This window comes from Pogoniulus pusillus, chromosome 8, assembly GCF_015220805.1.
Source record: "Pogoniulus pusillus isolate bPogPus1 chromosome 8, bPogPus1.pri, whole genome shotgun sequence".
In the NCBI taxonomy this organism is placed as follows: Eukaryota; Metazoa; Chordata; class Aves; order Piciformes; family Lybiidae; genus Pogoniulus; species Pogoniulus pusillus.
In genome coordinates this window covers 17,294,424-17,317,514 of record NC_087271.1, presented here as the reverse complement: position 1 = coordinate 17,317,514, position 23,091 = coordinate 17,294,424, and the positions used below count along the sequence as shown (strand labels likewise).

Sequence of the window (23,091 nt, the reverse complement as noted above, 5' to 3'; positions counted from 1 at the left end):
TAAGGGATTCCCAGGGACATTTTAATGAAAACACTGATAGGCAGACTTCTATTTCTGTGCTTTCTAATGTCTGCAGGTTATTCTTGTGCAAACTAAGAAATCAGAACAAGCTATTCTATTGAATTTCCAGTCATGTACTTCACAAATGTATTCCTGTGAGTCAGAAGCAGTGTTGGAGGAAGTGTTTTATCAGATTTCACCAGAATGGGGCATACAGAGGACTTCAAAATTAACCATACTCTTATTTTTAAGCCTGTTCCCAGTCCTACTTTCTCCCTAATTAAGAAAGATGAATTGGCTCCTCTTGCATAAAATGAATGGAATATTTTTTGTAGCTATAGCAGACTACAGAAAAAAAAAAACTTAAGTAGCTGCATTTCTGTGGCAGTTCATTTGTTGAGAAAATTGTGGCAGCCTGTTCCAGAGTCTCATCACCCTCATTCTGAAAAACTCCCTAAGATCCAGCCTAATCCTGCTCTCCCTTGGTTTCAAACCATTTCCCCTTGTCCTGTCTCTAGACACCTTCATGAAAAGTCCCTTTGCAGCCTTCCTGTAGAATCCCTTCAGCTATTGAAAGGCAGCTCTAAGGTCCCCCCAGAGTCTTCTTTTCTCCAGGCTGAACAACCCCAGCTCCCTCAGCCTATCCTTACAGCAGAGGTGTTTCAGCCCTTAAATCATCTTTGTGGCCTCCTCTGGACTCCCTCCAACAGCTCTGTGTCCTCTTAATGCTGGGGGCACCAGAAGTGGATGCAGTATTAGAGTTGGGGTCTCACCAGAATAGACCCGAGAGGCAGAATGGCTTGTGGCTAGCTCACAAGAGAAGCCCATCTTTCCACCTCTTTTAGTTAAAGGCCTTTGAATCCTGAAAGTGTCTGTAACTAGACCTTTGGTGCTTTACTTGTTTTATAGGATTGATCAGATCTGCACTTCACACTTAATCAGATGAAAATCAAGTAGTGTTAATCTTATGGCTGTTGATAGCTGTAGGCTTTAATTTGCAGGATAAGGACATTCTTTCCAGCTGTTTTGTATCTGTCAAAGTGTGTGTCATCTGAAAGGCTGATCCCATCTGCTCTGTGAGGAAATGGAATCAATCTGGTGATAGCTAAGCACTAAGCCCTTAGTTCTCATGTTTGCAGGACTTCCGAGCATGCTGCTGGGCAAGATAGCACCGAGATAAAACCTGGTGGGTTATTAAAGAAGAAGCTGGAGACTAAGGCTTTGGTTTTAATTTGTACCCTTACCATGAAAGGCCAAGCTCTTGGTGTGTATAAAGTTTTATATAGGGCTGTAGTGATAAACAGAACCTTGAAGGATGGAAGGGACCTCCAGAGATCAAGTCCAACTTCCCTGCCAAAGCAGGATCCCCTAGGGTAGCTCACACAGGAATGCATCCAGATGGATTTTGAAAGTGTCCAGAGAAAGAGACTCCACAACCTCTCTGGGCAACCTGCTTCAATGCTCTGTCACTCTCACTGTAAAGAAGTTCCTCCTCAGGTTGAGGTGAAACCTTCTCTCTTGTTTGCATCCATTGTTCCTTGTCTTATTGCTGTGGACCACCAAAAAGAGATTGGCCTCGGCCACTTGACACCTACCACTCAGATACTTGTATACATGGATAAGATCTCCTCCCAGTCTTCTCTTGTCCAGACTAAACAGCCCCAGGGCTCTCAGTCTCTCTGCCTAGGGGAGATACTCAAGTCCTCCAGTTGTACTCGTAGCTCTCCATTGGACTCTTTCCAGCAGGTCCCAGTCTCTCTTGAACTGGGGAGCTCAAAACTGGACACAGTATTGCAGGTGTGGTCTCACTAGGGCAGAGTAGAGGGGGAGAAGAACCTCCCTAGACCTGCTGGACACTTATTTTGCTGCACCTCAGGATGCCATTGGCTCTCTTGGCTGTCCCATGAAGAACTTGCTGTCCACCAGCACTCCAAGGTCTTTCTCCACAGAGCTGCTTTCCAGCAGGGCAGCCCCCAACCTGTACTGGTGTCTAATGTAGTGAGGCAAAACCTGTACCAGGATCTCCTTGTGTGGTCCCTCCCTTCAGTCTCATTTTCTTTCTCCCTGATGCAGACAAGGCTGAACTTTCTTCCCATGCTTGAGGAATGACCCAGGCTCCTGTCTCATTTTTCCTGTTGAGAAATGCAGCACAGCCCTTTGGAGGAGCCTGCACTGCAGAGTTTCCTCAGGGAAGGAAAGTCACAGGTTGGGAAATGGAGATTTCTCACCTCTGGCAAGATCAGATTGCTGTATAAAATAATTTGTTTGCAGACAGGACACATAATTGCCAGCACCTCTGCCAGGATCTGGGGTTATTCCCTAATTAATGCAGCACTGGGACTGTGTCCATGGTCTGTTGAAGCACTGAAGGTTTAAGAGCATTGATCATGCTGACTTGTTCATTTTAGCCGCATTTCCAGCTTAGAATGTGATAAAAACAAGGCAAGTCCTCAGCATCTAGCCACCTGCTAAATGACTTTTGATTTTCTGGCTCTTCCTGTGGTGTGGTTTTAAATTCATTTTTCTGTCTTTTATTGCTAGTTTGGGGTTTCCTGTCCCCCTTTCTAATGCTTCATTAAAGGCAACAGCTTGTGGTCATTGCAGTGTTTTAGATAACCCCTCTGCAGAGCAGTACTTTGCTTTTTCTGTTTCCCAGTTTTCTGAAGTTGCTCAGCTTTGTAGCTGGCAATGTTCTCTCTAGGGCTGTTATCCATCTCCAAGTAGTCAGGGTATCATAGCCTGTTTCCTGTCAGACAGGAAAGATGGCATCACAACTGGCTTGACATTGGACCTGTGGTGTTAGAACCTTTTCTGCGGGGGGTTTTAAACTGTGTCTTCTTCAAGCTACTAAAAGTGGCTGGAAGCAGGAGCTCTAAGAGCATATTTTGTGTCACGTAGAATTCTCAACTGTTGAGATCCATAGGACTTCTCCCTCTTGGTGGTTTTGGTGCTAGCTGAAGGTGGATTAATTTCTAGCATGGGCAGATTTTGGAGAAGATGGTTAGCCAAGTTTTTTGTTTGAAACAGGTGGTTGCAAGTAAGAAGCTGCTTTTATGTCTTCCTTTTTCTTCCAGCCAGATGCTTAACATAAATACGCTCTCAAATCCATAGGTTTGTCCCAGTGAATTATTCATGTAACCTGTGAGAATCACCACTAAACCTGGGTGTTCTGCCATCTGTCAGTGTTTCAGTGCCATTATCTGGCTACTGAAGTATTTTGTCTCATTTCTTTTCAAGAAATGTGGTCCCCCTCTCATGTGAGCTGATTCTATTCATCATCAGAAAGATAGTCAGTTTGGGGAGAGGTGTGCTTTATTACATTTTTCTGTTGCTCCTGTGTGGAACCACAATCATCTCCTAGATTAAGAGAAGCAGAAGCATCTGAAGTCAGAAATTAGTGCTGTCCACAGGGAGTGTGAGGCACCAAATTCACCATTTCAGAAGTTGTGTTGATTGAGGCTGGAGGAGAGAGAATGAATTTAACATTGCAGAGGCAAAAATTATTTTGAGAACCATACTTAATAAATGAAAATAATTGGGATGGTGGATGAGAGGGGACAAAAGAAAGCTCATTTAGCTGTGCTGCAGCAGTGCTCCTGGAGGGAAAGGCGAAGAGTTCATGTCCAAGGACTCAGCTTTGTTTTCCTTGGCCAATTTTTAGACTTGGATATTGCTGAAACCAGCCTCTGTTCAGAAAAGGTTGGCTGCCTGTACATAAAGCAAATGACCCACTTTGGTCTTGCAAGAGGCATGCCAAGAAGATAGCCAGGGGAGAAGCAGGCCTGTCCTGCTTGACAGGAGCCATTGCTGTTTCTCTCTGCCTGCTTGAGGGACAGCACAGGGTGGATGCAAAACTGGCGGTGCTGGAAGGTGCTCTGAAATGGTAATAGAGAGCAGCTCCATGGAGAAAGACACTGGAGTCCTAGTGGACAGCATGTTCTCCAATGGACAGCAGGGTGCTCTTGTGGGCCAATGGTATCCTGAGGTGCAGCAAAATAAGTGTCCAGCAGGTCTAGGGAGGTTCTTCTCCCCCTCTACTCTGCCCTAGTGAGACCGCACCTGCAATACTGTGTCCAGTTTTGAGCTCCCCAGTTCAAGAGAGACTGGGACCTGCTGGAAAGAGTCTAGTGGAGAGCTACGAGGACAACTGGGGGACTTGAGCATCTCCCCTAGGGAGAGAGATTGAGAGCCCTGGGGCTGTTTAGTCTGGACAAGAGAAGACTGGGAGGAGATCTTATCCATGTATACAAGTATCTGAGTGGTAGGTGTCAAGTGGCCGAGGCCAATCTCTTTTTGGTGGTCCACAGCAATAAGACAAGGAACAATGGATGCAAACAAGAGAGAAGGTTTCACCTCAACCTGAGGAGGAACTTCTTTACAGTGAAAGTGACAGAGCATTGAAGCAGGTTGCCCAGAGAGGTTGTGGAGTCTCCCTCTCTGGACACTTTCAAAACCCATCTGGATACATTCCTGTGTGAACTGTCCTAGGGGATCCTGCTTTTAGGAGGTAGGACTCAATCTCTGGAGGTCCCTTCCAACCTCTAAGGTTCTGTGATTCATCTCCCTCCTGCCAGCTTCTGAGTAGGCAGGGTGCTCCCCACAGCTTGTTTAAGAGGATAACAAGATATCTGGAAGCAGTGGGAATAGAGAGAGGGCCTCTGTCCACCCATCACTCCCACATTAACTCACCAGCAGCTGCTTTGAGGTACAGAAAATAGTTTTGACCTCAGAGCATACTTGAGTGCTGAGGATCCTGTAATTGTTTGCTGCAGTGTCTCTGCCAGCTGCAGAGACCTTTGAATACTCTGCCATTGGAGAGCTGTTTCTCATTGCTTTCACTAAATGCAACCCAGCATGGTGTGGCGATCACCCTGGAGCTGTGCTGCAGCCACTGCTGATACACACAGGATTGCTTATGCATATGAGAAGAGTCCTCATCATTTCCCTATCCAGTTCCATGATGCTGGGAGAGGGGGAAGGGAACTCATTTTTCTCAGTGAGCTGAGACCTCCAGCAAAATGAATGTTATCCACCTAATCCTATTGCAGCGCAGATACTGAACCGTTCTGCTTTTTCACAAGAAGGGAATTTTAAATTTCCCTCTGAAGTACTTGGGTGATTTAACCAATGACTTCAACAACAACAACAGAAAAGCTCTAGAGAAAAATAAAAACAAATGCTAACATACAGTAACAGCACTGATGGGAACACAAATTAAAGGGATAGAGCAAGTGAATATCTAAGCTGGCAAACTCTTGCCTTAGGACACTGTATATATAATGAGCAAAAGTAATGCAGGCAGCATGAACTCACCACTTATTTCTTCATCACATATGTGACATTCTCCTAGTTAAGAGCATAAATTATTATAGAGAAAGATATTGTAGGGTGTTATGAGGAAGAAAAAGAGGAGGGAGAAACCTGAGTTCATATTGCATTTAATAGGGGAATGATTTACTAGGTCAGGTTTAATAAGCAGCAGTGCTGGAAATAGGTTTTTAAATGGAAATGGAATATAAAATGAATCCCTCAGAGTTGGTTTGATACACAGCAGCAGTTCTTGTGGTCCTGATTTTGAAGTATGTGCCACAAGTTGAGGGTAGATGTATCCAAACTTGACAGCTGTATTTTTAATGGGTGATTTCCATGGTTCCACTGTGTGCTGCTGCTCTGCATGCTGATCTCTCGCAATGGTGATCAGCTCTGTCCTCATTTCTGATCAAGTTGCCTAACTGTGGGGTTCTTTAATTGGTGATGGTGATGACAGTATTGCTCCCCACAAACACACAGCCCTCTCCTGCCTCTCTCTTCACCCCAAATGATGTTCTATCTCTGTTATTCTCTTTGATGCAGATCTTCTGCATGAGTGAGCCTGGTGATATTACTGTGCTGTTGTCAAAAGTGACTTAATAAACTGTTCCCTGCCCTGGGAGAATTTATCCTGGAGAAGAGTGGGCTGTCTTATTTGCAGTATCACATATACTGGGCCACTGAACTTCAAGTAGCAAAAGAAAAAAACTAGGCCAGATCAGCCAGGCGCAGCAGATACCAGGTTTTAGGACCTGGGGCAGTAACAGAGAGGATGTTTTTATCATTACTGTGTTTTTTGCCCCAATGTTAAGAGCAGCTCTGTTTGTATATACATGATAAGATAGCGGGAAATTGTAAGTGTAGTGGAAGATGTCCATTAAAGACCTATCTGTCAGATCAATTTTTTACAGATCATTCATGCTAATATCAGATGTCCAGATGTGCATGCTAACAACACTCCCATTGCACTAACTTGCTATTGCAAGTATGAAATACAGCAGCCTCTGTAGCCTTGCCGCTCTCCCTCCGGCATTCATGTCACTGTCTTTGGGCTTCTGGGACCACTGCTCAATTGAAGCAGCTGAGGACCACATCTGCAAAACAAATATAGAAGGCACAATGTGTGGATGCACTTCCAGAGCTACATAATCCTCCCAGAGATGCAAGAGAGGCATTCTCCTTTTCCAGATACCCAGACTGGTTTGTAGGGCTAATGATGAAAGCTTTGATTTGTCAATGTGATCCAATTTACTGAGACCGAATGAAATGGAAACAGCCCGTGATCATCCCTCCATGAAGTCATGGAATAATGTAAGATAGAAGGCACCTCAGGGGGTCACCCAGTCCAATCCTCTGTCTTCCTGTTTGACCACTCCTCTTAATGGAAAAAAAGCCTATAGCTCGCCAGGCATTGCTTTGTTGCAGCACATCTGTCACCTCCCATCCTGTCACTGCACACCACCTCTGGCTTCATCTCCTGTAGTTGAAGGAAATAATAAAATCTTACTTCAGCTTTCTCTTCTGATGGCTGAACAGATACTGTTCCCTCACCCTCTCCTTATTACTGTAGTCCCTCATTTCAGATTATTTTGTCAAGCATCTGGAAACAACACAGCTCTACATTCAAGAGCCAGGTTTTGCAGTATTAACTCACCTCAGCCAAAGCTCCACTACATCCAAAATACAACTTTAAAAGTTAATTCTATTTGTACGGAATTAATTTAGTCTGGTGCTTATCTTGCCACCACACAGATATACTTAGCAGAAGATTCCAGGCTCCTGAAAACTTCCTGTGGAAGTATTTAAGAGGACATTAGAGGTGGACAAGACTTGCTGAGGCCTGTTAGCAGGTTCCCTATGGATTGTGGTTTACAGTGCAGTGCAGATTTCTAGAAGTCCTTTTTATCCCAAGTGCATGTCTTCAGATTTTCACAGATGTACCTTTACTCCTGATTTACTCATCCTGGCTCGGCCAGTGTCTTATTTGCTTCCTTACTGCTTCTGGTTCCTTCGTCACTATACCTGCTTAGAACACCTTCAGGTGTGTCCTTACTGAGCAACCCCAAGCTAAACTCAGTATCCTGAAGGACACAAAACCATAGGGACTAACACAAGAAGTCTTTGACAGGGTGTGGAACCAAATTCAGTTTTTCCTGCATCCTTTTCCTTTTCTTGAAGCATGAAATTGTCCTTTTTACATCAAAGAAAACTCGAGTAGCTCAAAGCCTAGCAGTTTATCCCCAGTAGTGAGATAAGTTTGTGTGGCTCATGGGCAGTGAATTCCATCTCCTTTTTGATTACATGGCTTTAGTGGTCTCAGCATTTTACTTAGCTAAAGATGTAAATGAATTTTGTGTGTAATGGTCGTGCTCCAACTCTACTAGTGCTAAAGAATTTTAAGTAACAGTTCTTCAAAACCAAATGTGTTCCTGACAAAATCACAGAACATTAGAGGCTGGAAAGGACCTTAAGAGTCCTTTCCAGAGTCCAGCCCCTCCCACTAAAGCAGGATCACTCAGGGCAGTCATTGCAGGAATGCATCCAGGTGGGTTTCCAAAGTCTCCAGAGAAGGATACTCCACGACCTCTCTGGACAGCCTACTCAGTACTCTGTCACCCTCACTGTAAAGAAGTTTCTCTCATGTTGAGGTGAAACCTTCTCTGCTCCAATTTGTAGCTGTTGCTCCGTATCTTACTGCTGCTGACCACCAAAAAGAGATTTGCCCCAGCCACTTGACACCTACCCCTCAGATATTTGCATGCATGGATCAGATATCCTCTGTCTTCTCCAGACTAAGCAGTGCCAGGGCTCCCCTATTTGTAGGGGAGATGCTCAAGTTCCCCAGTCATCCTCGTGACTGTCCACTGGACTCTTTCTAGCAGGTCCCTGGTTCCTTTAAAGGAAGGTGGTCAGAACTTGTTTCTCAGGAGTGACCCATTCAGACAGCTGAGTCCTACAGGACTGATTAGGCCACACCTTGAGTACTGTGTCCAGTTCTGGGCCCCTCAGTTTAAGAAAGATATTGAGGTGCTCGAACATGTCCGGAGAAGGGCACCAAGGCTGGTGAGGAGGCTGGAGCACAGCCCTGTGAGGAGAGGCTGAGGAAGCTGGGGGTATTTAGCCTGGAAAAGAGGAGGCTTAGAGGAGACCTCATTGCTCTCTACGACCTCCTGAAAGGAGGTTGTGGACAGGTGGGGGTTGGTCTCTTCTCCCAGGAAACCAGTGGCAGATCTGCACCAGGGGAAGTTTAGGCTGGATGTTAGGAAGAAGTTCTTCACAGAAAGTGATTTGCATTAGAATGGGCTGCCCAGTTCGGTGGTGAAGTCCCCATCCCTGCAAGTGTTTAAACAGAGACTGGATGTGCCACTTAGTGCTATGGTTTAGTTGATTGGATGATGTTGGGTGATAGGTTGGACTCGATGATCTAGAAGTTCTTTTCTAACCTGCTTAATTCTGTGATTCTGTGAAAAGTGATACTTACAAACATCTGATTTTTCTACTGTTCTGTTCTTAGGCAATATTACTCTGCAAGAAAGCCACTTTGTCACATAGTGTTGCAGGCTTTGGCACTTGCAGCAGTCCCTTATCAGCCTTGAGCTTTTGCTAGTTGTGTATTACAAAGATTTAAACTCTGGCATTTCAATATTTTGCCAATCAGTCTAATGTGTTCTTGCTGTTCATAAACAGGAATGGTCATAAAAGGCTTTGATGCTGCCTTTTTATAGCTGTAATTAATCTCACAGTTATTTCAATAGGAGAGAACAGCAGCAAAGTGAAAGCTGAGCAGGTGAAGCTCTTGTGTGTGTAATTATTTAACAGGCCATAAATACTGAACTAGCCAAAAGTGAAGAGCTTCTCAGAAATCTCAAGCAGCTTTTCACTGCCTGGTGCTTTTGGTCTTTCTCTTTTCTTGCTGCTTGCTGGCTGAAATGCAAATTGCTTCATTTTTGTATTTATACTTTTGGTTGTTTCTTGGAGGGGGATATCGTACTTGGTTTCCTTACTATGGCTGATGTGAAAAGGGAAATATTTCTGGGAATTAAAGGCCAAATATAATTTGAAAATGGAAATCTTTTGCTAACTGAATGAAGCAGTATTGGCCTGCAAGAGCATGGAAAGCTCCTTTCTTAAATGGGTGAACACTGTGAGGAAAACAAGTGAACAGCAAATTACAGTATTTTAACATTTCTGTTTAAGTAGCATCTATGTTTTGGTGTCTTAATGAGTTGCATGTCGAAGCTGTGATTTCCTCTTCCACCACCTTTTCCCTGATGAGTATTTTCCATCTTTTTCTCAAACCTTGCAGTTGCAGGATTGTTTTCAGGACAAACTCCCATGGAAATCATTTGCAGTTTTAATAAGGGTCTCATGATACTCCATCCTGCTTCCTGGAGGATTAGGATCATGATTAAGATTGGTTTAATATGCAGTCTCTGCATGCTTTGGCTGATAATTTCTGTCATTGAAACCTTGCACTAGAGGGTTTTAATTCTCTGGAATGCTTTTGGTCAGGTTGTGCTCTGGGGCGAGGCATGATCCCTCACAGCTCTGTGCAGTGCAGTGAGCTGCCGGGAGCCTTTTTCAGGGCTTTCCTCTTCAGCAAGGGCTTCCAGCCTCCTTTCTACACACACTTTAGTTTAGTGGGTATATTTGAAGTGACACATTTCAGTTCACCTTTTCTGTCTTGTATTTTAACGTTAAAACATCTTGAGAATCCTTTGCATTAAAACACAAGAGAACTTAGTAGCTTTGTTAGATGACACATTCCCCTACAAATGCACTCAGGCTAGCCAGTGCCCCCTTTTTGTGGCTTGTACTGCTAGGAGTACACTGCAAGTGTGGTGTTGTACGAGACTCAAGTTATTGTATGAGGACTGTGAATTCTCCATTCTGGCATGAGGTTTCAACTAGTCATTTCAGCTGTGCTTCTCCTTCCTTATTTCTTGTTCGGAGAGAAGCACACCCAGCATGCTATACAATCAGCAATTTCATTTCTAGCCATTGTGTGTGCAATTGTATGGGTACAGTTCTCTGTGTGCTGTTCAAGCACTGCAGCAGGTCTATCAGCCCTATGTGGAACATGAGTGAGGAGCAGTGATTCACAAACTGAATTCTGCTAGAATGTATGGTTCTGCTTCAATTCCTGCCTCTAAACACATTGCAAATGTCAAACTTGGAGCTGAGTTGTGGGAGCCAGCAGGGCTGTTAGTAATGAAGTACAGGTGTAGGTGGTAGAGGAAGGCCTTTTCTTCTCAGCCACAGGTCTCCACACTGTTCTTGTGCAACAACCTGAACACATTCAATTAAAACTGCCATCTAGGCTGCCTGTTCTCTGAAAAGGAGAGCAGGTGGGGGGTTCTTTGTATGTATGTAAAAGATTAAATGTTCGCTCCAAGACAAGAAACACAATTACTTCTGAAACATCCTTTCTGTTACATGTGCAAAAGAAAGTAAGGCTGAAAATGCTCCGCTGCTATTAAATAATTAAATCTCTATCCCTCTGCTGAATCCTTTTTTGCTCAGTTCTTCATGTTCTGCTGGTCTCTTAAAGCAGCAGTTCATTTGTTGATACCTTTAACACCTTTAACACAGAAGAGTTGTCACCTTTGTGTGAAAAAGCAGCGTCTTCATTCGGTCTGAGCTCAGGCCTTGATACAGCCTCTTTGTGACCATGCATGCGAGCAGCAGTGGCTTGGGATAACGCAGAGAGTGTAGCACTGCACTCAGGTTTCTGCTTTATGGTAGCAATTTCTGATACACAATCATCTGAGAGAGGAAGTGCCACAATGGCAGACACAAGGTAAGATGCCACTGTTGCAACATACTTAGGCAACCATCTTGAGTTAAAATAAGGTGCAGGCTTCGGGGAGCAGCGGGGGAAAAAGTGGTTAATGATGGATTCTGGCAGTTTTCTGGAGACCTATCTGTTTTTTCCTACTCTCATTTGTATCTCTCATCCTGGCAGGTTTCATTGTTTGGTCGTCTAGGAACTTTTTGTGCCTTTATTTCCCATCTAGATGAGCAGCACTTTTACATCCATAATGTTTTCTACAAACAGGTATGGTTTTAGTGCTGCTCCACTCCTTTATCCTTGGTATGATTTTTGTCCCCCTAGCATCCTATGCGGACTCCTTCCTCACTGTTTTGATTAGAATTGGAGTAGTCTCTGTAAACGAGAGAAACAAAATGAGCCTGGGAAGAGGGAGAATGAAAGAGCAGCTGCTGACAGAGAGGTTGGGAGCCCCGCACTGGCATGTGCTGGACGCTTGGGCACAGCTGAGAGCCCTGTGAAGAGCCTACATTTTCATGGCTGTTTGCAAGCAGCAGGCTCTCGATGCAGCCCAGCATGGAGTCTGTGAACATTCCTGCTTCCCAGGGCATGGAGCTGCTTCTGGATTAGTCAGAGAAAATAGGAAGGAGCCAACCTGCACACAAGCACCTGTACATCAAACCCCACCTCTGTCTCCCTTGCACTTACAGTGGATTGGGAACTTTCCCCCTCCCTCAACTGAAATTTACCAGACTAGTCTGGTAGAGTAAGGTAAAGCTGTATTTACAGCAAAGCTAAATTGACAAGCATATATACACAATATGTTTGCATGTATGTACAATTGAGAAATAATACAGAAACCCAAACTTCCCCCCCAGACAAAGAAATGAAGCTCAGAAGGGGCCCAATGCCCCTTATCTGGTCAAGCCAAGATTCGTAGAGATTAGAGAAGAGTGAAGGGAGAAGCACCCCAGAATTAAGAAGGAAGAATTCATCATAGAATCAACCAAGTTGGAAGAGACCTCCAAGATCATCCAGTCCAACCTAGCACCCAGCCCTATCCAGTCAACCAGACCATGGCACTAAGTGCCTCATCGACTCTTTTCTTGAACACCTCCAGGGATGGCGGCTCCACCTCCTCCCTGGGCAGCCCATTCCAATGCCAATCACTCTCTCTGTGAAAAACTCTCCTAACATCCAGCCTGACCGTCCACTGGCACAGCTTGAGACTATATCTCCTCATTCTGTTGCTGGTTGCCTGGGAGAAGAGACTAACCCCACTTGGCTGCAGCCTCCCTTCAGGGGAGAAGAGACCAACCCCACTTGGCTACAGCCTCCCTTCAGGTAGTTGTAGACAGTAATAAGATCACCTCTGAGCCTCCTCTTCCCCAGGCTGAACACCCGCAGCTCCCTCAGCCTCTCCTCATAGGGTTTGTGTTCCAGGCCTCTCACCAGCTTTGTCGCCCTTCTCTGAACATGTTTCAGTGTCTCAACATCTCTCTTGAATTGAGGGGCCCATAACTGGACACAGTACTCAAGGTGTGGCCTGACCAGTGCTGAGTACAGGGGAAGAATAACCTCCCTTGTCCTGCTGGCCACACTGTTCCTGATCCAGGCCAGGATGCCATTGGCTCTCTTGGCCACCTGGGCACACTGCTGGCTCATGTTCAGCTACTATCTACCAGCACCCCCAGGCCCCTTTCTTCCTGCTTTTTTATCCCTTTTAGCAAACCAATGAATGATACAGACTCTGTCATTGTTTTCCTTCTACAACCAACTGTCTAATTTCTCTCATTAGAGTATTCCAATCAGCTTTAAACCAGCACTGCACTGCAGCATCTGCAGAGCTGGCACTGCTTGCGCAGGATCTGGTCTCCCCTGAGATACTGCTACATGTGGTTGGCCTTGGCTGACATCAGCTGCAAGATGCCTGTTGGGCTGCCAGGATGCTGGTGCTTGGGGAAAGGTGGTGACTGCTCAATTAGTAGCCTGACATGGTGGAAAACTCCAAGTTACAGGTCCCTGTGACTCTGGCCATGTGTTTAATGATATTTGAGCTTTTCAGAGCGGGAGCTGAAAAGCTGCTCTGCTTATCAGGTACCTCTATGTGCTAGCACTGATGTTTCACTTCTGAAATGTTTGATTGTTGAAGTGCTTGGACACAGCATGTTAAACAATCTGCTTCAGCTGCAAATTACTGGGAGGAAATAAGATAAAAAGCTATTGATTGAAACAATTCTACTTTTCTAGTTTTATTAGACCTTTTATGTAGTTTCTGTAAAGTGAAAAAAAAAATCCACTACATAATAATAGTAATAATTTAATTAAATCTCTCAGTCCAAAATAAAATGGACTTTGGAAGAAGTAATTCAAATCTCTCAACCAATCAGATACAATGTTTTGGGTTTTTACAAAGGGAAAACATGTCTAAGTTTATAGTAAGGCTTTTGATTATTTTAATCAATGGTTTCTGTCCAGCTTGCACAATATGTTCATTTGTAAGAAACAGCAGCTCTGTGGAAGATCACAATAGAACAATCTATGGGTTTGCTTGTAATTAAAGTTCCATTCTGTTTCCATAATTACCTAACTGCTTATCTGAGGCAAAACTGGGAGAAACAGTTCTGGATCCATTATGTTCAAGCCAGACAGCAAACTGAACTACTTCTAAGGGATTAAAGAAGCATTTTCAACCTTAAAATCCCCTTTTTTAAATCCTGCTTGCACTTAACTACTCTTCTATGAGCTCTTTCTAAACTGTGCTTCGATAACCACCAAGTACTTAACAGACCACAATTAAACTTGGAGGTTATTTCAGCAGAAGCACAGGAGGTTCTTCAGAAGAGCAAATCAAATGCTGGTCCCATGATGGCTTTCACTATTCCCCTGCATTTGCAGCAGAGCATTGCTGAAGCAGTCAGGTTCTGCCTGGGCCTCTGCAGCTGTCTGCTGCACAGAGCTTACATCCCTGCTGAAGATACTTGCATGAGGGCTTGCAAAGTGGATTTGCTAGCAGAACAGATGCAAAGGAAGCAAGAAGACTAATGAGAGTGATAACAGGAGGAGTGTATCATGGAGGCAGGGAATTAATGTGGAAGAGTCAGGAATTATAAAAATAGGATTATTTTATTTTCCTGAAACCCCACCCCCAAACTATATACAAAACCAGTTTAGGTTTATTTACAGATCCTAGTTCGACTGGGAATTCTTCAAAAGGATGTTATGGACAAATTTAGAGATTTAGGAAGTCAGAAAATGGAAAAGGCTAAGTAATAAACACAGCTTTACCCCACTATCAGTCAAGCTGAGCAGAGAATTAAGGAACAGCAGGCTTTACACACAGAGGTGATAGGTATTCAGCAATGATCCCTTGCTGGATTTCTCTGCTCTCAGCTGCTTCCTGATGCTGCAAGCAATATCCAGTAGTCTATATCCACACAGCAGAAGCCCAAGGTAAGTGGTAAAGCTGCCAGTCTCAGAAATGTCTTGAGACACAGCTGCCACAAACCGGATTTGTGGAAGCGATGCTGCCTCAGCAGCGGCAGGGAAGAGCCAAACTGGGTCTGAGAGTAACCAGGTCCAGGTGCCGCCAGCAGCTCTCTCAGAAGGACCCCAGGACTTGCCAAGCTTGCAAGTTTGCACAGAATGGTGCAAAGTGGGGAGAACCACCCAAAAGCAGGGGCGGTGTAATACTGAGAGCCGTGTGAAAAGGTAGGAGCTGTCCAAAACGGGAATTCTGTTCTGTTGGGAATTCTATCCAGGTGGGAACTCTTTCAAGGCAGGAATCTCCTTGCCTTCTCCCTTGCTCTATTTATGCTTTTCTAGACAGTGTCCATTTGCCATTTTATACTGGGTGTGAAAACCCAGCCTGCCACCAGCCCAATCCCATCACAGGCTTCCACCTGGGCAGCACACTTGCGGAAAGACACCTTTTGCTGGTTCCCCCTTGAGCCTGCAGGGTGCGGGGGGGAAGCAGTTTCCATGCCACCTTCTCCCCATTCAAACCCACCAGGGTGGGAGGGAAGAAGAAAAGAATTTAGAGTACTCTGGACCAAAGTGGAACAAAGATCATACTAATGAGGTCAGAGGGGTCTTCATCCTGAGGCCAGGTATAGCTGTGTACATAGATACTTAGCAGACAGGTAAATGTAGGACTGTGTTAACAAGACTGTTGGAGATTGGCAAAAATCACCTGTGAGAGTGGATTTGAGGAAGGGAGCATGGGCAAGAGGCACAAGAGAATTATCTGTGCAGAGGGCAGGCATGGGGAGCAGCAGTTAAGGGAGTTGGACAAAAGGAATCACAGAATGTTAGGGGCTCGAAGGGACCTCAAAAGCTCACCCAGTCCAGTCCCCCTGCCAGAGCAGGATCACCTAGACCAGGTCACACAGGAATGCATCCAGACAGGTTTTGAGTATCTCCAGAGAGGGAGACTCCACAACCCTCTGGGCAGCCTGTTTCAGGGTTCTGTCACCCTCACAGTGGAAAAATTCCTTCTCATGTTTACATGAAACTTTTTGTGCCTCTATCAGGAATCCGGTGGCAGTGGTGGAGCACAGTTGCTTCTGTTTTCCACGCTGAGGTGCAGGTAGAAAAATTAAGATACTGGTACATGTTTCTCAGGGCACTTGCGTGATATTGCTCAAAAAAGATGCAGGTCTGGAGGTTTTTTGGCTCTGCTGGTGTCTCATGGGACTGTGTACGTGTGAAGTGATTAAAGTGTCACAAACTTCAAAAACAAAGTGGTGCCAATTTGTGAAAGCTGCTCGCAGTGTTGGCACTGTATCTAACTATCTGGTTGAAGTACACCTGTTGATTACATTCCTCTTTGATTAGACACCAGTTCATAATAGGACTATGAATTGTGGTTAGATTTTACCAAATGGTTAAAAGCTCTTGACTCTGGCACTATTCTTGGTCTAATTTCTTGCCATTTTTGTAATTAATTGAGTAAAAGCTGAATACATTTTAAGTGGAATGTTGCTCTTTCACAGCCCTTTACTGATTGATTCCCCCGTCCCCCCTATAATTCTTTAGTAATATACTTTACATTTCCTGTGCTTCCAAGAAGGGGAGTAAAGCCTGGATGTTCAGAAGTGCACAAGGAAATACCCAAAGGAAATACTTCTGACTGAGACTTTCAAAAAATACATTAGTGTTTAAATGCAGCTTGTTTGGGTGCCTCACTGCAGGCAGTTTCTTCTAAGCTGGATGCCCTAAATTAATGGCTTTTAGGAAGCACTTGCAGACTTTGCTAGTGGGAAAGGGGGCATCTGGCCATGTCCATGCTTTAATACCATGTACCTGAATCAGTATTTTAGTGAGAGCAGTGAAGTGCACAGGCTCTGACAAAACTGAGCTTAAACATCTTCTTCAAAACCACCCATATGGAAGTTTATTTAAAACAAACTAAAATGGGGGTTTGAATCTATGTGGCCTTCAAGCACAGATCATCCCTTCTGTATGCGCACTCAGGTTTTGCATCATGCTATTCTAATGCATGCTATACTGGGGCTTCATTGTCCTCACAATTGAAGGTCACTATTGGAACATCCATCTGCTCTTGGACTGGTGCCAATCCAGGCTGGGTGCGGAGTGGGTTGAGAGTAGCCATGAAGAAAGAGACTTGGGGGTGCTGGTTGATGAGAAGCTCCCCATGAGCCAGCATTGCCCTCATGGAACCCTGAAGACAGCTGTGTGCTGAGCTGCAGCAAGAGGAGTGTAGGCAGCAGGGCAAGAGAGTGAATTCTGCCCTTTGACTCTGCTCTGCTGAGACCTTACCTCCAATATTGCCTCCAGTTCTGGTGTCCCCAGCATAAGGAGGACACACAGCAGCTGGAGAGAGTCCAGAGGAGGCCACAAAGATGATCTTAGGAAGAAGTTCTTCAGTACAAGGGTGATGAGACTCTGGAATAGGCTGCCCAGAGACACTGTGAATGTCTCCTCCCTGCAGGTGTTCAAGGCCAAGTTGGATGATGCCTTGAGCAGTCAAGTCTAGTTGAGAGGTGTCCCTGCCCATGTCAGTGAGGTTGGAGTAGCTGGTCTCTGAGGTCCCTTCCAACCTGAGTCATGCTGTGATTCCATGACTTTTGGGTTGCCTAGAAGTTAGATCATGGTTGCAGAGCAGCAGCGTGACATTGTCTCCGTACCAGTCCCTGTTCAGCATGCTCTGAACTACGCCTTGTTACCTTTTGTGAGACAGAATCTTGGCTGTCAAGCTTTAAGGAGAAATGTTTAGGCAGTGTTGGATGTCAGGATTATGGAGAAAAAGCAGAATTTTTAATTGCCTTCTTTCTCCTTCCTTCCATTGCCAGACCTGTGCTGGATTAAACATTACATCTTGTTTCCATTTGAAGTGCAGGATCATCCTTTGAAACGATGCTTGCAGTGAAAAACAGGACAAGTAACTGAGCTGTTGGTGGCCTCAGACTGCTGCTGGTCTGGATTCTGAGCACTTGGGAGTGCTATTGTGGAAGATTGTCTAAGAATGGCCATTGCACTGTGCTTGTGCATAGCAGATTCTAGACGCTTGTCTTGAAGTTCTGCACTCCAGTTCCTTCCAACAGACTCGTGAGCAAAGAGTTTCCATGTTTGTAATTCTTCTCTGAGGTGGGAGCCCATGGTATTTTCATCATAGGGCATAAGATATTTATTATTGTTTTTAAAGGTTGGCTTCAGGAGACAGTCTGTGATGTGACTGCATTTAGTAACATAAATCAAAGTTCTCCTCTTGCATATGTTTAAGAAGCCATGAGGAGTTAGTCATGGTGATTTCTAAATACCAGGGAGACAGCCACTGTGAAAACATTTCAAAGGGAAATAGCTTGAAGCTATAGAAGGATGTTTAGAAAAGGCCAATTGAAACTAAACAAAGTAGTCCTTGTTATACATAATAAATGGAGGAGAGAGCTCTAAAATCTTAGAAGAAAATAAAAGAGAAAGTCTGGGATTCAGATTCCTGAGAAAAATGTGGTTAATGCTCATGCAGAATCAGGGACTTCACAACAGTGGGATCAGCTCTCACCTTTTCATAGCCTAAGGACATGTGTATTCTTCTCCTTTGCTTGGATGTTTTTTTCATTCATCCCTTAGGATCCTGGCTTACAAGAAGTGGTTGGGTGTTGGGTTTTTTTTCCCTGAAGACTGTAAAGCAGCTGCCACTGGAAGCTGTTGTGTAACATATGTCCTAGGGAAAGTGAATACATCCCTGTCTGCTCATCAAATATTATGAGAACTGGAGCTGATGTTTCTGGCTTTCAAGAGACACTTTTCTCTCTTAGTGAGCCAAAGGAAGAATTCTGGTAGTTCTAACCCCACATATGTGCTGCCTTCCTTGCTGTGTGCTGTAATTGCTTAACCACTTCCACAAACCTTGAGGTATCCTTAGAGATCGGCACTGACTGGATGGAGGGAATGGAGAGGATAACAGCAGCAGTGTGCAGTCTTTGAATGGGATGGTTGAGTGCACAGTTATGGCAGCCATAAGTCAACAAGAGCACGTCATGTCTTCTGGAATATACTCACAGCAGCTGCATTTGATTTTTCTGTATATCCTATTTCAAAGCAGTGCTGGAATTGGGTGTGGGAGTGACTTGTAGGTTAGCTTTAGTCTTGTGTGTGGCTTCTGTGTCACCTGCATTGCAGAGGCTGGTGTACTCACACCTCTCCAGGCAGCCAGGCAGGATACTGAGGTTATTTCAAATAGGAAGAGTGGATATTTGGTTTTGGTGATTTCAAATGACTGCTCTTGTTTCATTTGCTTTGTGGGTTGGTGTTTTGTTGCGGTGGGGCTTTTTGTTTGTTTGAATCCAACAGAATGAGGAATTCTTTAGATATTCAGGCAGTTTTCAAACTGCTTTTTGGGAGAATGTAAGAGATTATTTTCTTTCATATTTTGGAAGTTATAGTGGTTTAGCTCAGCCTTTGTTACTAACCACAGCCTGGGATCACCAGAAGTGTGTGTTGTCCAGGAGCAGGCTGTAACTGTGACACAGATGACAATCTCTAACCTTTTCCCTACTCTGAAACGCAGACTGGCATCTGGCACAGATGCCCACACTGCAGAGGAGCTGACTCACAGTAGTACAGCTGACCTTTCTGCAAGGCACAGGATGATGAGTGCAAAGTGTGTGTGTGTGCTCCCAGTCGCCTCATGTCCCTGTGGGCAAGCAGGGATGGTGGTTTCCTGCTCCTCTTGCCTTTGGTGTGAAGCAGGGCTGGACACTTGCCTTGAGTCTTAGAACAAAGCTTTCACAGTCTGCCAGAGCCTTTCCCCCCTTGAGCTCTGCATGGCTTCTCTCGTTGGCAGGTGGAAAATCCTGCATAAAGACAGCTCTGGTTGTCAGATGAAGGTTTTGGAAAGGCTAGGCACTGAGAGTACAGCAAGGTCTTTGAACTCCTCTTGGGCAGCTGACCTGCAGAGGAAACGAGGTGTGCTTTCCACTTGAAATTGCATCAGAAAAGTCACTTGCTGCAGACTACATGCAAGCATACAGGACAGGTGACAGAGCTTTGTCTCAGAGCTATTCTACCTCTCTTATGCTAGGGCTGGAAGAAAGTCTTCCTGCTGAAAATGTTGAACAAGCCATGTACCACCCCTAAAGAGCCAGGACTGCACTGCTGTGAGCTTCTCCACCCCTTGCTACATGGGTTCTAGCAAATGAAGATCACTCCGTCACCTGGTTAGCAAAGAGCTTCATGAGAGTAGAACTGGTGAAGACTGATGCAGGGCTTTTGTCTGTTGGTTGGGTTTGTTTTCTTTTCCCTCCTACTCACCTTTCCTCACTCATTTACATCCTGAGCTTGCTCAAGTGACTTTTTCATGCATAAGAGAATCAAAATTAAAGGCTTTCCCTGGTTTCTTCACCATGGATTCTTTGTCTTCCAATGCAGATAGAGCTTACACAGCAACCCCTTTTCTGTCACAGTATTCTGCCCCATTGTGTGGTTTTGTAGGAATCCTCCTTGAGACCTCTTGTCTTTTTGTTGGTTTGGTCATGGCATTTAGAATTTGAGGGGAGAAGTAATGGATTATTGAGGGGTTTTAAATTGTATATGGATATATTTTTTCATAGGAAATCAGCATAAGAATGTGTAATATTGAGAAATGGATTGTTGGGTGGTTTTGAATTGTATACAGAGTGTTTTTCTGTAGGAAATCAGCATAAGGATGTGTAACACTAACAGCTGAAACAATTACAGTCTGGGTACAAGGGGTAGTTAGATAATGGAGGCAGGGTCTGAATAAGGAAAACCAGAAGTATGCAAGGAAGCTTTATTAAGGGTTGTAAGGAATTACTGAGCTGTGTGAAATCCATCTAGTGTGATAGTGGTCAGTGGGAGCAAAGCAGTAAGCTGCAGTGGCAGAAAATGAGAAAATAAGTGTATTTCTAATTTCTGTTCAGAAAGAGGAGGAAGAGGAAGACAGATTTGCACATTTAACAGCTTGCCTGCTACTGAACAGCTATTAAAGTTTTGTGCTTTTAAAACAGCAGTACTGGCAAAGTTACACTGAAAGACACAACCCACTGGGGTTTCTGAAATCTACTTTGGTTTTTCTTTTTATAAAAGAAGGGTTTAATTTTTACTGTGGGGTGTTGATGGAAGTTCTAGTAAATTAAAGCTGGTGTTCTCATGGTGGTTTAAAAGAGTAAACAGAACAGCACTGTATAGAACCTTCTGTAGAAGGTCTGCTGTCCAAGGCTTGGGTCCCCTAACTGCTACAACTATAAATAATTTGACCCCAAGAGCTGCATTTGCTGATCATGGTGTTACTCCTTGTAGGATAAAACTGTGGAAAGGCTGATAATGGAGTATTAGACATCAAATTCAAAGAGAATTTTAAACATATGTGTCAATATTAGGGAAAACAGGAGTTGTCCCACTTTCCTTAGTTGGATCATGACCTCGTTAACAAGATACTCTGTGTGTTAATAAGCCACTATGTGTAGTTTGTGGTGTGTGATTTGACTTAGACAAATGTAGTTTACAAAATTGTTATAGGCCATATTAAACAATAGGTGACTGAAAGGTGATAGAAGACACAGGTAGGTGCTGTGAAGTGGAAAGGTTATTAGACAAGGGGTTGTGAATAATCCTACAAGGCTCATGTGGTTGTGGTTGGGATTCTGTATTCTAACAAAGGCTTCTTTGATTCATTGCAGGGAGTGAGAGTGGCCTTTAGCAATCCACACCTGCTTCTTTAGACAAGAAGCTCCATCACACAGTTGTTTCTTTAGCTTAACAAGAAACAGCATCATTAGATTCGGTGAACAGATGCTGAAATTAGATAAGAGAACTACAGATAAGGACTAAAACTAGAGATGAGATACAGCTCTTAATAGGAGTGCTAAGTAAACAAGTGGACTTACTTGTAGAGAACTCTTTACCAATTGAAAACGTTAAATCAAAGTAGATCTCTGTCTTAATGCTGTCCTTTAATGGAGTGTTGATCTAGAAATTACAGCTCTGAGCTGATTTTAATGGTTCTGCAACATTTAAACCTGGGAAGTTTTCAGCTGGTGCTGGCAAATGCTGGTGAAGCTGTGCAGTTTACAAGTGAAGACATTTGGCCCAGCTGCTGAAAGCCACAGTAAGCTCTGCCATGGGGAAGTTACTCCATGTGGGAATCAGCTGGACATCCAAGTCACTGGGAAGGAATTTTCAGGGCAAAATTAACCTTGTTTGGTTAAGGAAAATAGTTTGTTCATTAGAGGAGAGCAAAACCGCTTCCTCCTCCCTATCCATAGATATCCATAAAATCATAGAATGGTTTAGGTTGGAAGGGACCTCAAAGATCATCCAGTTCCAACCCCCTGCCATAGGCAGGGACACCTCCTACTAGAACAGGTCACTCAAGGTCTCATCCAACCTGGCCTTGAACACCTCCAGGGAGGCTGTGGATCACAGAATTTGTGTTCACATTCTGTGATCCACAACCTCCTTGGGCAATCTGTGCCAGTGTCTCAGCACTCTCACTGCAAAGAACTTCTTCCTAACATCTAGTTCGAATCTCCCCTCTTCCAGTTTAAATCCATCACTCCTCATCATGTCATTACAAGACCTTGTAAATAGTCCCTCCCCAGCCCTCCTGTAGCCTCCTTTAGATACTGGAAGGCCACTACAAGGTCTTCTGGAAGAATTCTCTTCTCCAGGTTGAAGAGCCTCAACTCTTGTAGCCTGTCCTCATAGCAGAGCTGCTCCAGCCCCCTGAGCATCTTCATGGCCTCCTCTGGACTCTCTCCAACAGTTCCGTGTGCTTCTTGTGTTGGGGGCTCCACAACTGTACACAGTACTCTGGGTAGTTCTCCAAAGACACTCTTAGGTGTGAAGAAACCTTTTTTCTCTTCTGTGATCATTGGAAGTCTGTCTGTCCTCAACAAACCAAAAAAACCTCTGAAAGAGGATATGTCGTAGGGGTGGGAAATGTAATTGGTGAGATTTTGCGCAGGCTGTTAGCTTAGTGCCTGACAGGATTGATGGCAGAGTTTTCATGGAGTTAATTATTCTTCACTGAGCAGAAGTTACTTAATATATATCTATATGCTGGCTTTTATAGATCTGTTTTATGCTTTTTGATCTGCACCGAATATCCTTAGAGAAAAAGAGCCACTGTGTTTTAGATAGAGGAAGGTGTTTGCTGCTGGGACCTGCTTGAAGAAGGCTTGTTGCCTTCCAGGACTGGGCCTGCTGGGAAGCTGCCAGTCACAGTCAGAGCAGCTCTGTTGTCTGCACAAACTCTTATCTGCTGCTCCTGATCAAAAGTGCTTGGTGAAAGGTGCAGCTTGGATTATTCTTTAAAGCATCTCATTATAGGTTATATTTAGAAGTGAGAAGAATATATTATTAATTACAAGGATGCTCTAAAGCAGAGAAGCTGTTTAATCCACGGCCTTGATGAACCAGAAAGCTACTTGCTGGAGGAAGGTTATGCAATTAACAACATTCATTAGGAGTTCATCAGCTCTCAAACTGCACTTATCTTAAGGAATATCTAACAATTTCCTAGTTGC

The 23,091-nt window shown here is 44.3% G+C and overlaps 1 protein-coding gene across 1 annotated transcript in view; it reads left to right on the top strand.

The window, feature by feature from the left end:
* The window catches only part of LRP8 (LDL receptor related protein 8), a 207,740-nt gene that overhangs the window by 126,996 nt on the left and 57,653 nt on the right, over positions 1-23,091 (top strand). The window lies entirely within an intron of this gene.